Here is a 12,084-nt window from a genome sequence, read left to right as displayed (position 1 = left end):
AGGTCTAAGAAGATTACCTGAACATAAGTAAGCTTTTCTTAGAAAGGATTCAATTTTCCTATCTAAAGGATCCTTAAAATGAATTACTATCTACCGTAGGAATAGTAGCACATTTAGCAGGAGTAGAGACAGCCCCATAACCTTAGGGATTTTGTCCCAAAAAAACATAATTTATGTAAGAACTTACCTGATAAATTCATTTCTTTCATATTAACAAGAGTCCATGAGCTAGTGACGTATGGGATATACATTCCTACCAGGAGGGGCAAAGTTTCCCAAACCTTAAAATGCCTATAAATACACCCCTCACCACACCCACAAATCAGTTTAACGAATAGCCAAGAAGTGGGGTGAAAAGAAAAAGTGCGAAGCATATAAAATAAGGAATTGGAATAATTGTGCTTTATACAAAAAAATCATAACCACCACAAAAAAGGGTGGGCCTCATGGACTCTTGTTAATATGAAAGAAATGAATTTATCAGGTAAGTTCTTACATAAATTATGTTTTCTTTCATGTAATTAACAAGAGTCCATGAGCTAGTGACGTATGGGATAATGACTACCCAAGATGTGGATCTTTCCACACAAGAGTCACTAGAGAGGGAGGGATAAAATAAAGACAGCCAATTCCTGCTGAAAATAATCCACACCCAAAATAAAGTTTAACAAAAAACATAAGCAGAAGATTCAAACTGAAACCGCTGCCTGAAGAACTTTTCTACCAAAAACTGCTTCAGAAGAAGAAAATACATCAAAATGGTAGAATTTAGTAAAAGTATGCAAAGAAGACCAAGTTGCTGCTTTGCAGATCTGGTCAACCGAAGCTTCATTCCTAAACGCCCAGGAAGTAGATACTGACCTAGTAGAATGAGCTGTAATTCTTTGAGGCGGAGATTTACCCGACTCAACATAGGCAAGATGAATTAAAGATTTCAACCAAGATGCCAAAGAAATGGCAGAAGCTTTCTGGCCTTTCCTAGAACCGGAAAAGATAACAAATAGACTAGAAGTCTTACGGAAAGATTTCGTAGCTTCAACATAATATTTCAAAGCTCTAACAACATCCAAAGAATGCAATGATTTCTCCTTAGAATTCTTAGGATTAGGACATAATGAAGGAACCACAATTTCTCTACTAATGTTGTTGGAATTCACAACTTTAGGTAAAAATTCAAAAGAAGTTCGCAACACCGCCTTATCCTGATGAAAAATCAGAAAAGGAGACTCACACGAAAGAGCAGATAATTCAGAAACTCTTCTAGCAGAAGAGATGGCCAAAAGGAACAAAACTTTCCAAGAAAGTAATTTAATGTCCAATGAATGCATAGGTTCAAACGGAGGAGCTTGAAGAGCTCCCAGAACCAAATTCAAACTCCAAGGAGGAGAAATTGACTTAATGACAGGTTTTATACGAACCAAAGCTTGTACAAAACAATGAATATCAGGAAGAATAGCAATCTTTCTGTGAAAAAGAACAGAAAGAGCAGAGATTTGTCCTTTCAAAGAACTTGCGGACAAACCCTTATCCAAACCATCCTGAAGAAATTGTAAAATTCTCGGTATTCTAAAAGAATGCCAAGAAAAATGATGAGAAAGACACCATGAAATATAAGTCTTCCAGACTCTATAATATATCTCTCGAGATACAGATTTACGAGCCTGTAACATAGTATTAATCACGGAGTCAGAGAAACCTCTATGACCAAGAATCAAGCGTTCAATCTCCATACCTTTAAATTTAAGGATTTCAGATCCGGATGGAAAAAAGGACCTTGTGACAGAAGGTCTGGTCTTAACGGAAGAGTCCATGGCTGGCAAGATGCCATCCGGACAAGATCCGCATACCAAAACCTGTGAGGCCATGCCGGAGCTATTAGCAGAACAAACGAGCATTCCCTCAGAATCTTGGAGATTACTCTTGGAAGAAGAACTAGAGGCGGAAAGATATAGGCAGGATGATACTTCCAAGGAAGTGATAATGCATCCACTGCCTCCGCCTGAGGATCCCGGGATCTGGACAGATACCTGGAAAGTTTCTTGTTTAGATGAGAGGCCATCAGATCTATCTCTGGGAGCCCCCACAATTGAACAATCTGAAGAAATACCTCTGGGTGAAGAGACCATTCGCCCGGATGCAACGTTTGGCGACTGAGATAATCCGCTTCCCAATTGTCTACACCTGGGATATGAACCGCAGAGATTAGACAGGAGCTGGATTCCGCCCAAACCAAAATTCGAGATACTTCTTTCATAGCCAGAGGACTGTGAGTCCCTCCTTGATGATTGATGTATGCCACAGTTGTGACATTGTCTGTCTGAAAACAAATGAACGATTCTCTCTTCAGAAGAGGCCAAAACTGAAGAGCTCTGAAAATTGCACGGAGTTCCAAAATATTGATCGGTAATCTCACCTCCTGAGATTCCCAAACTCCTTGTGCCGTCAGAGATCCCCACACAGCTCCCCAACCTGTGAGACTTGCATCTGTTGAAATTACAGTCCAGGTCGGAAGAACAAAAGAAGCCCCCTGAATTAAACGATGGTGATTTGTCCACCACGTTAGAGAGTGTCGAACAATCGGTTTTAAAGATATTAATTGAGATATCTTCGTGTAATCCCTGCACCATTGGTTCAGCATACAGAGCTGAAGAGGTCGCATGTGAAAACGAGCAAAGGGGATCGCGTCCGATGCAGCAGTCATAAGACCTAGAATTTCCATGCATAAGGCTACCGAAGGGAATGATTGTGACTGAAGGTTTCGACAAGCTGTAATCAATTTTAGACGTCTCTTGTCTGTTAAAGACAGAGTCATGGACACTGAATCTATCTGGAAACCCAGAAAGGTTACCCTTGTTTGAGGAATCAAAGAACTTTTTGGTAAATTGATCCTCCAACCATGATCTTGAAGAAACAACACAAGTCGATTCGTATGAGACTCTGCTAAATGTAAAGACGGAGCAAGTACCAAGATATCGTCCAAATAAGGAAATACCACAATACCCTGTTCTCTGATTACAGACAGAAGGGCACCGAGAATCTTTGTGAAAATTCTTGGAGCTGTAGCAAGGCCAAACGGTAGAGCCACAAATTGGTAATGCTTGTCTAGAAAAGAGAATCTCAGGAACTGATAATGATCTGGATGAATCGGAATATGCAGATATGCATCCTGTAAATCTATTGTGGACATATAATTCCCTTGCTGAACAAAAAGCAATATAGTCCTTACAGTTACCATCTTGAACGTTGGTATCCTTACATAACGATTCAATAATTTTAGATCCAGAACTGGTCTGAAGGAATTCTCCTTCTTTGGTACAATGAAGAGATTTGAATAAAACCCCATCCCCTGTTCCGGAACTGGAACTGGCATAATTACTCCAGCCAACTCTAGATCTGAAACACAATTCAGAAATGCTTGAGCTTTCACTGGATTTACTGGGACATGGGAAAGAAAAAATCTCTTTGCAGGAGGTCTCATCTTGAAACCAATTCTGTACCCTTCTGAAACAATGTTCTGAATCCAAAGATTGTGAACAGATTTGATCCAAATTTCTTTGAAAAAACGTAACCTGCCCCCTACCAGCTGAACTGGAATGAGGGCCGTACCTTCATGTGAACTTAGAAGCAGGCTTTGCCTTTCTAGCAGGCTTGGATTTATTCCAGACTGGAGATGGTTTCCAAACTGAAACTGCTCCTGAGGACGAAGGATCAGGCTTTTGTTCTTTGTTGAAACGAAAGGAACGAAAACGATTGTTAGCCCTGTTTTTACCTTTAGACTTTTTATCCTGTGGTAAAAAAGTTCCTTTCCCACCAGTAACAGTTGAAATAATAGAATCCAACTGAGAACCAAATAATTTGTTTCCCTGGAAAGAAATGGAAAGTAGAGTTGATTTAGAAGCCATATCAGCATTCCAAGTCTTAAGCCATAAAGCTCTTCTGGCTAAGATAGCCAGAGACATAAATCTAACATCAACTCTAATAATATCAAAAATGGCATCACAGATGAAATTATTAGCATGCTGGAGAAGAATAATAATATCATGAGAATCATGATTTGTTACTTGTTGCGCTAGAGTTTCCAACCAAAAAGTTGAAGCTGCAGCAACATCAGCCAATGATATAGCAGGTCTAAGAAGATTACCTGAACATAGATAAGCTTTTCTTAGAAAAGATTCAATTTTTCTATCTAAAGGATCCTTAAACGAGGTACCATCTGACGTAGGAATGGTAGTACGTTTAGCAAGGGTAGAAATAGCCCCATCAACTTTAGGGATTTTGTCCCAAAATTCTAACCTGTCAGGCGGAACAGGATATAATTGCTTAAAACGTTTAGAAGGAGTAAATGAATTACCCAATTTATCCCATTCCTTAGCAATTACTGCAGAAATAGCATTAGGAACAGGAAAGACTTCTGGAATAACCGCAGGAGCTTTAAAAACCTTATCCAAACGTATAGAATTAGTATCAAGAGGACTAGAATCCTCTATTTCTAAAGCAATTAGTACTTCTTTAAGTAAAGAGCGAATAAATTCCATCTTAAATAAATATGAAGATTTATCAGCATCAATCTCTGAGACAGAATCCTCTGAACTAGAAGAGTCCAAAGAATCAGAATGATGGTGTTCATTTAAAAATTCATCTGTAGAGAGAGAAAATTTAAAAGACTTTTTACGTTTACTAGAAGGAGAAATAACAGACAAAGCCTTCTTTATGGATTCAGAAACAAAATCTCTTATGTTATCAGGAACATTCTGCACCTTAGATGTTGAGGGAACTGCAACAGGCAATGGTACATCACTAAAGGAAATATTATCTGCTTTAACAAGTTTGTCATGACAATTAATACAAACAACAGCTGGAGAAATAGCTACCAAAAGTTTACAGCAGATACACTTAGCTTTGGTAGATCCAGCAGGCAGTGGTTTTCCTGTAGTATCTTCTGGCTCAGATGCAACGTGAGACATCTTGCAATATGTAAGAGAAAAAACAACATATAAAGCAAAATAAATCAAATTCCTTATAAGACAGTTTCAGGAATGGGAAAAAAATGCCAAACATCAAGCTTCTAGCAACCAGAAGCAAATGAAAATGAGACTGAAATAATGTGGAGACAAAAGCGACGCCCATATTTTTTGGCGCCAAATAAGACGCCCACATTATTTGGCGCCTAAATGCTTTTGGCGCCAAAAATGACGCCACATCCGGAACGCCGACATTTTTTGGCGCAAAATAACGTCAAAAAATGACGCAACTTCCGGCGACACGTATGACGCCGGAAACGGAAATGAATTTTTGCGCCAAAAAAATCCGCGCCAAAAATGACGCAATAAAATGAAGCATTTTCAGCCCCCGCGAGCCTAACAGCCCACAGGGAAAAAGTCAAATTTTTGAGGTAAGACAAAATATGATAATTTAAAGCATAATCCCAAATATGAAACTGACTGTCTGGAAATAAGGAAAGTTGAACATTCTGAGTCAAGGCAAATAAATGTTTGAATACATATATTTAGAACTTTATAAATAAAGTGCCCAACCATAGCTTAGAGTGTCACAGAAAATAAGACTTACTTACCCCAGGACACTCATCTACATGTTTGTAGAAAGCCAAACCAGTACTGAAACGAGAATCAGTAGAGGAAATGGTAAATATAAGAGTATATCGTCGATCTGAAAAGGGAGGTAAGAGATGAATCTCTACGACCGATAACAGAGAACCTTATGAAATAGACCCCGTAGAAGGAGATCACTGCATTCAATAGGCAATACTCTCCTCACATCCCTCTGACATTCACTGCACGCTGAGAGGAAAACCGGGCTCCAACTTGCTGCGGAGCGCATATCAACGTAGAATCTAGCACAAACTTACTTCACCACCTCCCTTGGAGGCAAAGTTTGTAAAACTGATTTGTGGGTGTGGTGAGGGGTGTATTTATAGGCATTTTAAGGTTTGGGAAACTTTGCCCCTCCTGGTAGGAATGTATATCCCATACGTCACTAGCTCATGGACTCTTGTTAATTACATGAAAGAAAACTCTAATCTGTCAGATGGCACAGGATATAATTGCTTAAACGTTTAGAAGGAGTAAAAGAATTACCCAAATTATTCCATTCCCTGGAAATTACTTCAGAAATAGCATCAGGGAGATTAAACACTTCTGGAATAACTACAGGAGATTTAAAAACCTTATTTAAACGTTTAGATTTAGTATCAAGAGGACCAGAATCCTCTATTTCTAATGCAATTAATACTTCTTTAAATAAAGAACGAATAAATTCCATCTTGAACAAATACAAAGATTTATCAGCATCAACCTCTGAGACAGAAACCTCTGAACCAGAAGAACCATTATCAGTATCAGAATGATGATGTTCATTTAAAAATTCATCTGAAAAAAGAGAAGTTTTAAAAGACTTTTATGTAAACTAGAAGGAGAAATAACAGACATAGCCTTCTTAATGGATTTAAAAAATAAAATCTCTTATGTTTATCAGGAACACTCTGAAAATTAGATGTTGACGGAACAGCAACAGGTAATGTAACAGTACTAAAGGAAATTTTATCTGCATTAATAAGTTTGTCATGACATGCAATACAAGCAACAGCTGGAGAAACAGATACCAAAAATTATAGCAGATACACTTAGCTTGGTAGCTCCAGCACTAGACAGCGATTTTCCTGTAGTATCTTCTGACTCAGATGCAACGTGAGACATCTTGCAATATGTAAGATAAAAAACAACATATAAAGCAAAATTGATCAAATTCCTTAAATGACAGTTTCAGGAATGGGAAAAAATGCCAGTGAATAAGCTTCTAGCAACCAGAAGCAATGAAAAAATAAGACTTAAATAATGTGGAGACAAAAGCGACGCCCTTATTTTTAAGCGCCAAATAAGACGCCCACATTATTTGGCGCCTAAATGCTTTTGGCGCCAAAAATGACGCCACATCCGGAACGCCGACATTTTTGGCGCAAAATAACGTCAAAAAATGACGCAACTTCCGGCGACACGTATGACGCCGGAAACGGAAAAGAATTTTTGCGCCAAAAAAGTCAGCGCCAAGAATGACGCAATAAAATGAAGCATTTTCAGCCCCCGCGAGCCTAACAGCCCACAGGAAAAAAAGAGTCAAATTTTTGAAGGTAAGAAAAAATGATTAATTCAAATGCATTATCCCAAATATGAAACTGACTGTCTGAAAAATAAGGAAAGTTGAACATTCTGAGTCAAGGCAAATAAATGTTTGAATACATATATTTAGAACTTTATAAACAAAGTGCCCAACCATAGCTTAGAGTGTCACAGAAAATAAGATTTACTTACCCCAGGACACTCATCTACATGTTTGTAGAAAGCCAAACCAGTACTGAAACGAGAATCAGCAGAGGTAATGGTATATATATAAGAGTATATCGTCGATCTGAAAAGGGAGGTAAGAGATGAATCTCTACGACCGATAACAGAGAACCTATGAAATAGACCCCGTAGAAGGAGATCACTGCATTCAAATAGGCAATACTCTCCTCACATCCCTCTGACATTCACTGCACGCTGAGAGGAAAACCGGGCTCCAACTTGCTGCGGAGCGCATATCAACGTAGAATCTAGCACAAACTTACTTCACCACCTCCATCGGAGGCAAAGTTTGTAAAACTGAATTGTGGGTGTGGTGAGGGGTGTATTTATAGGCATTTTAAGGTTTGGGAAACTTTGCCCCTCCTGGTAGGAATGTATATCCCATACGTCACTAGCTCATGGACTCTTGCTAATTACATGAAAGAAAGGTTAATATCACTTTAAGGACTGTGTGCATTGTGTGAGGGTGCCCGTGCCTTTAAGACTGTGCAAGCGTAATGTGATCTGTGCTGTTAAGGCTGTGTTTGCTGTGTTTGTGCACCTGTACCATTAAAACTGTGTGTGTGTGGTGTGAGCTCCCCCTTTAAAGTCTGCGTTTGTGTCTGTCACTTTAATACTGGGTGCCCCTTTAAGGCTGTGTGCATTTGGGTGTGCTTAAAAGCCTGTGTGCCTGCCCCTTAAAGACTGTGCATGGTGTGAGATGTATACTGTTATCACTCCCTTTAAAACTGTGTGCGTGTGTTGTGACTTTACCCATTAAAGGTTGTGTATGCCTGCCCCTTTAAGACTGTGTGAGCAGGCGGTGAGCTGCCCTTTAAGGCTGCGCTAGGTGTGCATGGTGTGAGCTGTTCCGTTAACACTGTGATTATGGTGCAAGTTGTCCTTTTAAAGGCTGTGCATGTGCCCCTGTCCCTTTAAGACAGAGTGTCACTTTAAGGCGCTGTGCTTTGCGTGTGGATGCATATTATTACTCTCTTTAAAACTGTGTGCGTTTAACCACTAAAGGTTGTGTGTGCCTGTACCTTAAAGACTGTGTGCGCAGGTGCTGAGCTGCCCTTTAAGGTTGCGCTGCGTGAACATTACGGTGATCTGTCCCTTTAAGGCTGTGTGCGCAGGTGTCGAGCTGCCCTTTAAGGTTGCGCTGCGTGAACATTACGGTGATCTGTCCCTTTTAGGCTGTATGCGTGTGGTGCAAGTTGTCCTTTTAAAGGCTGAGAGTGCTGTGTGTTTGTGTGCGTGCACGTGCCACTGTCCCGTTAAGACAGAGCATCCCTTTAAGGCTGCGTGCATCACATGGGGATGCATACTATCGCTCCCTTTAAAACTGTGCGTGTAAACTCACTAAAAGGTTGTGTGTGCCTGCCCCTTTAAGACTGTGAGCAGGTGCCGAGCTGCTCTTTAAGGTTGCGCTGCGTGCACATTACGTTGATCTGTCCCTTTAAGGCTCTTTGCGCAGGTGTCGAGCTGCCCTTTAAGGTTGCGCTGCATGAACATTACTGCGATCTGTCCCTTTAAGGCTCTGTGCGTGTGGTGCTAGTTAACCCTTTCAAGGCTGTGTGGGTTTTTTTCTGTCCCTTTAAGACTGGGTGACCAGGTGCTATCCTGCCCTTTAAGGCTGTGTGAACATTATTTCCTCAGCAGTTTGCACAGTTGTTACCGAGAGGTCTGCTTAAGTGTGAGTGTACAGTAAACAGTTACAAATGTATAAAAACCTGTAGGCTGAGGGTTTGATACAATGTATCCATGTAGGTGAGCAGAGCTGGCTGTGGAAAGTCTATGGAGAAAACAGGGACTTTACACCCCAAAATATGGCTCCCTTTTTGTTCCTGAAGGCACAAACACTGCAGCATTGTTGGTAGCCCTCATCTGAACCCACACACCAATTTTTGTACGAAAATAATGAGATATGGCTGAGAAAATAATTTAGAACACCTAGCCCATTTCCGGAGCACTATATGGCAGCAGTTTTGCAAGAATGTTATCCATTCACAAGAGCACTAGATGGCAGCACTATATTCCATGTCATGTAGTGCTCCAGATGCCTACCTAGGTAGCTCTTCAACACAGAATATCATGGGGACTAAGCAAATGTGATAATAGAAGTAAATGAGAAACTTCTTAAAAATCGTATGCTCTGTCAGAATCACAAAATATTTTTTAGGGTTTGCACATCCCTAATCTCTTTAAGCCATTTGGAAAGGTGCACATAGCAATAGACATTAACCCCTTAATGACCACAGCACTTTTCCATTTTCTGTCCGTTTGGGACCAAGGCTATTTTTACATTTTTGAGGTGTTTGTGTTTAGCTGTAATTTTCCTCTTACTCATTTACTGTACCCACACATATTATATACCGTTTTTCTCGCCATTAAATGGACTTTCAAAATATACCATTATTTTCATCATATCTTATAATTTACTATAAAAAATATTATAAAATATGAGGAAAAAATGGAAAAAAACACACTTTTTCTAACTTTGACCCCCAAAATCTGTTACACATCTACAACCACCAAAAAACACCCATGCTAAATAGTTTCTAAATTTTGTCCTGAGTTTAGAAATACCCAATGTTTACATGTTCTTTGCTTTTTTTGCAAGTTATAGGGCCATAAATACAAGTAGCACTTTGCCATTTCCAAACCACTTTTTTTCAAAATTAGCGCTAGTTACATTGGGACACTGATATCTTTCAGGAATCTCTGAATATCCATTGACATGTATATATTTTTTTTTAGAAGACATCCCAAAGTATTGATCTAGGCCCATTTTGGTATATTTCATGCCACCAAATAAAAAAATTATTTTACTTTTTCACAAATTTTTTCACAAACTTTAGGTTTCTCACTGAAATTATTTACAAACAACTCATGAAATTATGGAATAAATGGTTGTAAATGCTTCTCTGGGATCCCCTTTGTTCATAAATAGCAGACATATATGGCTTTGGCTTTGCTTTTTGGTAATTAGAAGGCTGCTAAATGCCACTGCGCACCAACCGTGTATTATGCCCAGCAGTGAATGGGTTAATAAGGGAGCATGTAGGGAGCTTCTAGAGTTAATTTTAGCTCTAGTGTAGTGTAGTAGACAACCCCAAGTATTGATCTTGGCCCATTTTGGTATATTTCATGCCACCATTTCACCGCCAAAAGCAATCAAATAAAAAAAAATTGTTCACTTTTTCAAACTTTAGGTTTTTCACTAAAATTATTTACAAACAGCTTGTGCAATTATGGCACAAATGGTTTTAAATGCTTCTCTGGGATCCCCTTTGTTCATAAATAGCAGACATATATGGCTTTGGCGTTGCTTTTTGGTAATTATAAGGCCGCTAAATGCTGCTGCGCATCACATGTGTATTATGGCCAGCAGTGAAGGGGTTAATTAGGTAGTTTGTAGGGAGCTTGCAGGGTTAATTTTAGCTTTAGTGTAGAGATCAGACTCCCACCTGACACATCCCACCCCCTGATCCCTCCCAAACAGCACTCTTCCCTCCCCCACCCCACAATTGTCCCCGCCATCTTAAGTACTGGCAGAAAGTCTGCCAGTACTAAAATAAAAGGTATAAAAAAAATAAAAAAAATTTAAGCATATTTACATATGCTGCTATGTAGGGTCCCCCCTTAGCCCCCAACCTCCCTGATCCCCCCAAAATAGCTCCCTAACCCTCCCCCTCTGCCTTATTGGGGCCATCTTGGGTACTGGCAGCTGTCTGCCAGTACCCAGTTTGCAAATAAAAATGTTTTTTTTTAAATTTTTTACTATTTGTTTCTGTAGTGTAGCTTCCCCCCCACAGTCCAATACCCCACCAGCCAAACCGATCACCAAAATAAACATAGTAACCCCTTTGATCCCCACTTCTAACAAAAAAAATTTCTGTAGCGTAGTGGTTCCCACCCGCTCCCTCCCCGTGCACGCGCCCGCCCGGCCTCCCCGTGCACGTGTCCGTGCTCGTCCCCCCGGTCTTCCCCGCCCCCCTCCGCATCACAAAGGCCATCGATGGCCGCCACCCACCTCCCACACCGGCTCCCACCCACCAACGAACGTAGCCGTTAATGTCCGGTGCAGAGAGGGCCACAGAGTGGCTCTCTCTGCACCGGATGGCTACAAATGGTTATTGCAGGATGCCTCGATATCGAGGCATCACTGCAATAACCGGAAAGCAGCTGGAAGCGAGCAGGATCGCTTCCAGCTGCTTTCCACACCGAGGACGTGCAGGGTACGTCCTCAGGCGTTAACTGCCTTTTTTTTGAGGACGTACCCTGCACGTCCTCGGTCATTAAGGAGTTAAAGGGACACTAAACACAATTTTTTTTCTTTTGTGATTCAGATAGAGCATGCATTTTTAAGCAACTTTCTAATTTACTCCTATTATCAATTTTTCTTTGTTCTCTTGCTATCTTTATTGGAAAAAGAAAGTCCAGTGCCTTGGACAGCACTTGTTTATTGGTGGATGAATTTATCCACCAATCAGCAAGAACAACCCAGGTTGTTCACCAAAATGGCCAGCATCTAAACTTACATTCTTGCTTTTCAAATAAATAAACCAAGAGAATGAAGAACATTTGCTAATAGGAGTAAATTAGAAAGTTGCTTAAAATTGCATGCTCTATCTGAATCACAAAAGAAAAAAAATTGGGTAAAGTGTCCCTTATTATCGGTTATTTGTAGAGCGCCAACAGATTCCGCAGCGCTAGTTGAATACTTATGGTGGTCCTCCTGTCA

This window comes from Bombina bombina, chromosome 5, assembly GCF_027579735.1.
Source record: "Bombina bombina isolate aBomBom1 chromosome 5, aBomBom1.pri, whole genome shotgun sequence".
NCBI classification, from domain to species: Eukaryota; Metazoa; Chordata; class Amphibia; order Anura; family Bombinatoridae; genus Bombina; species Bombina bombina.
This window is presented reverse-complemented; position numbering follows the sequence as displayed.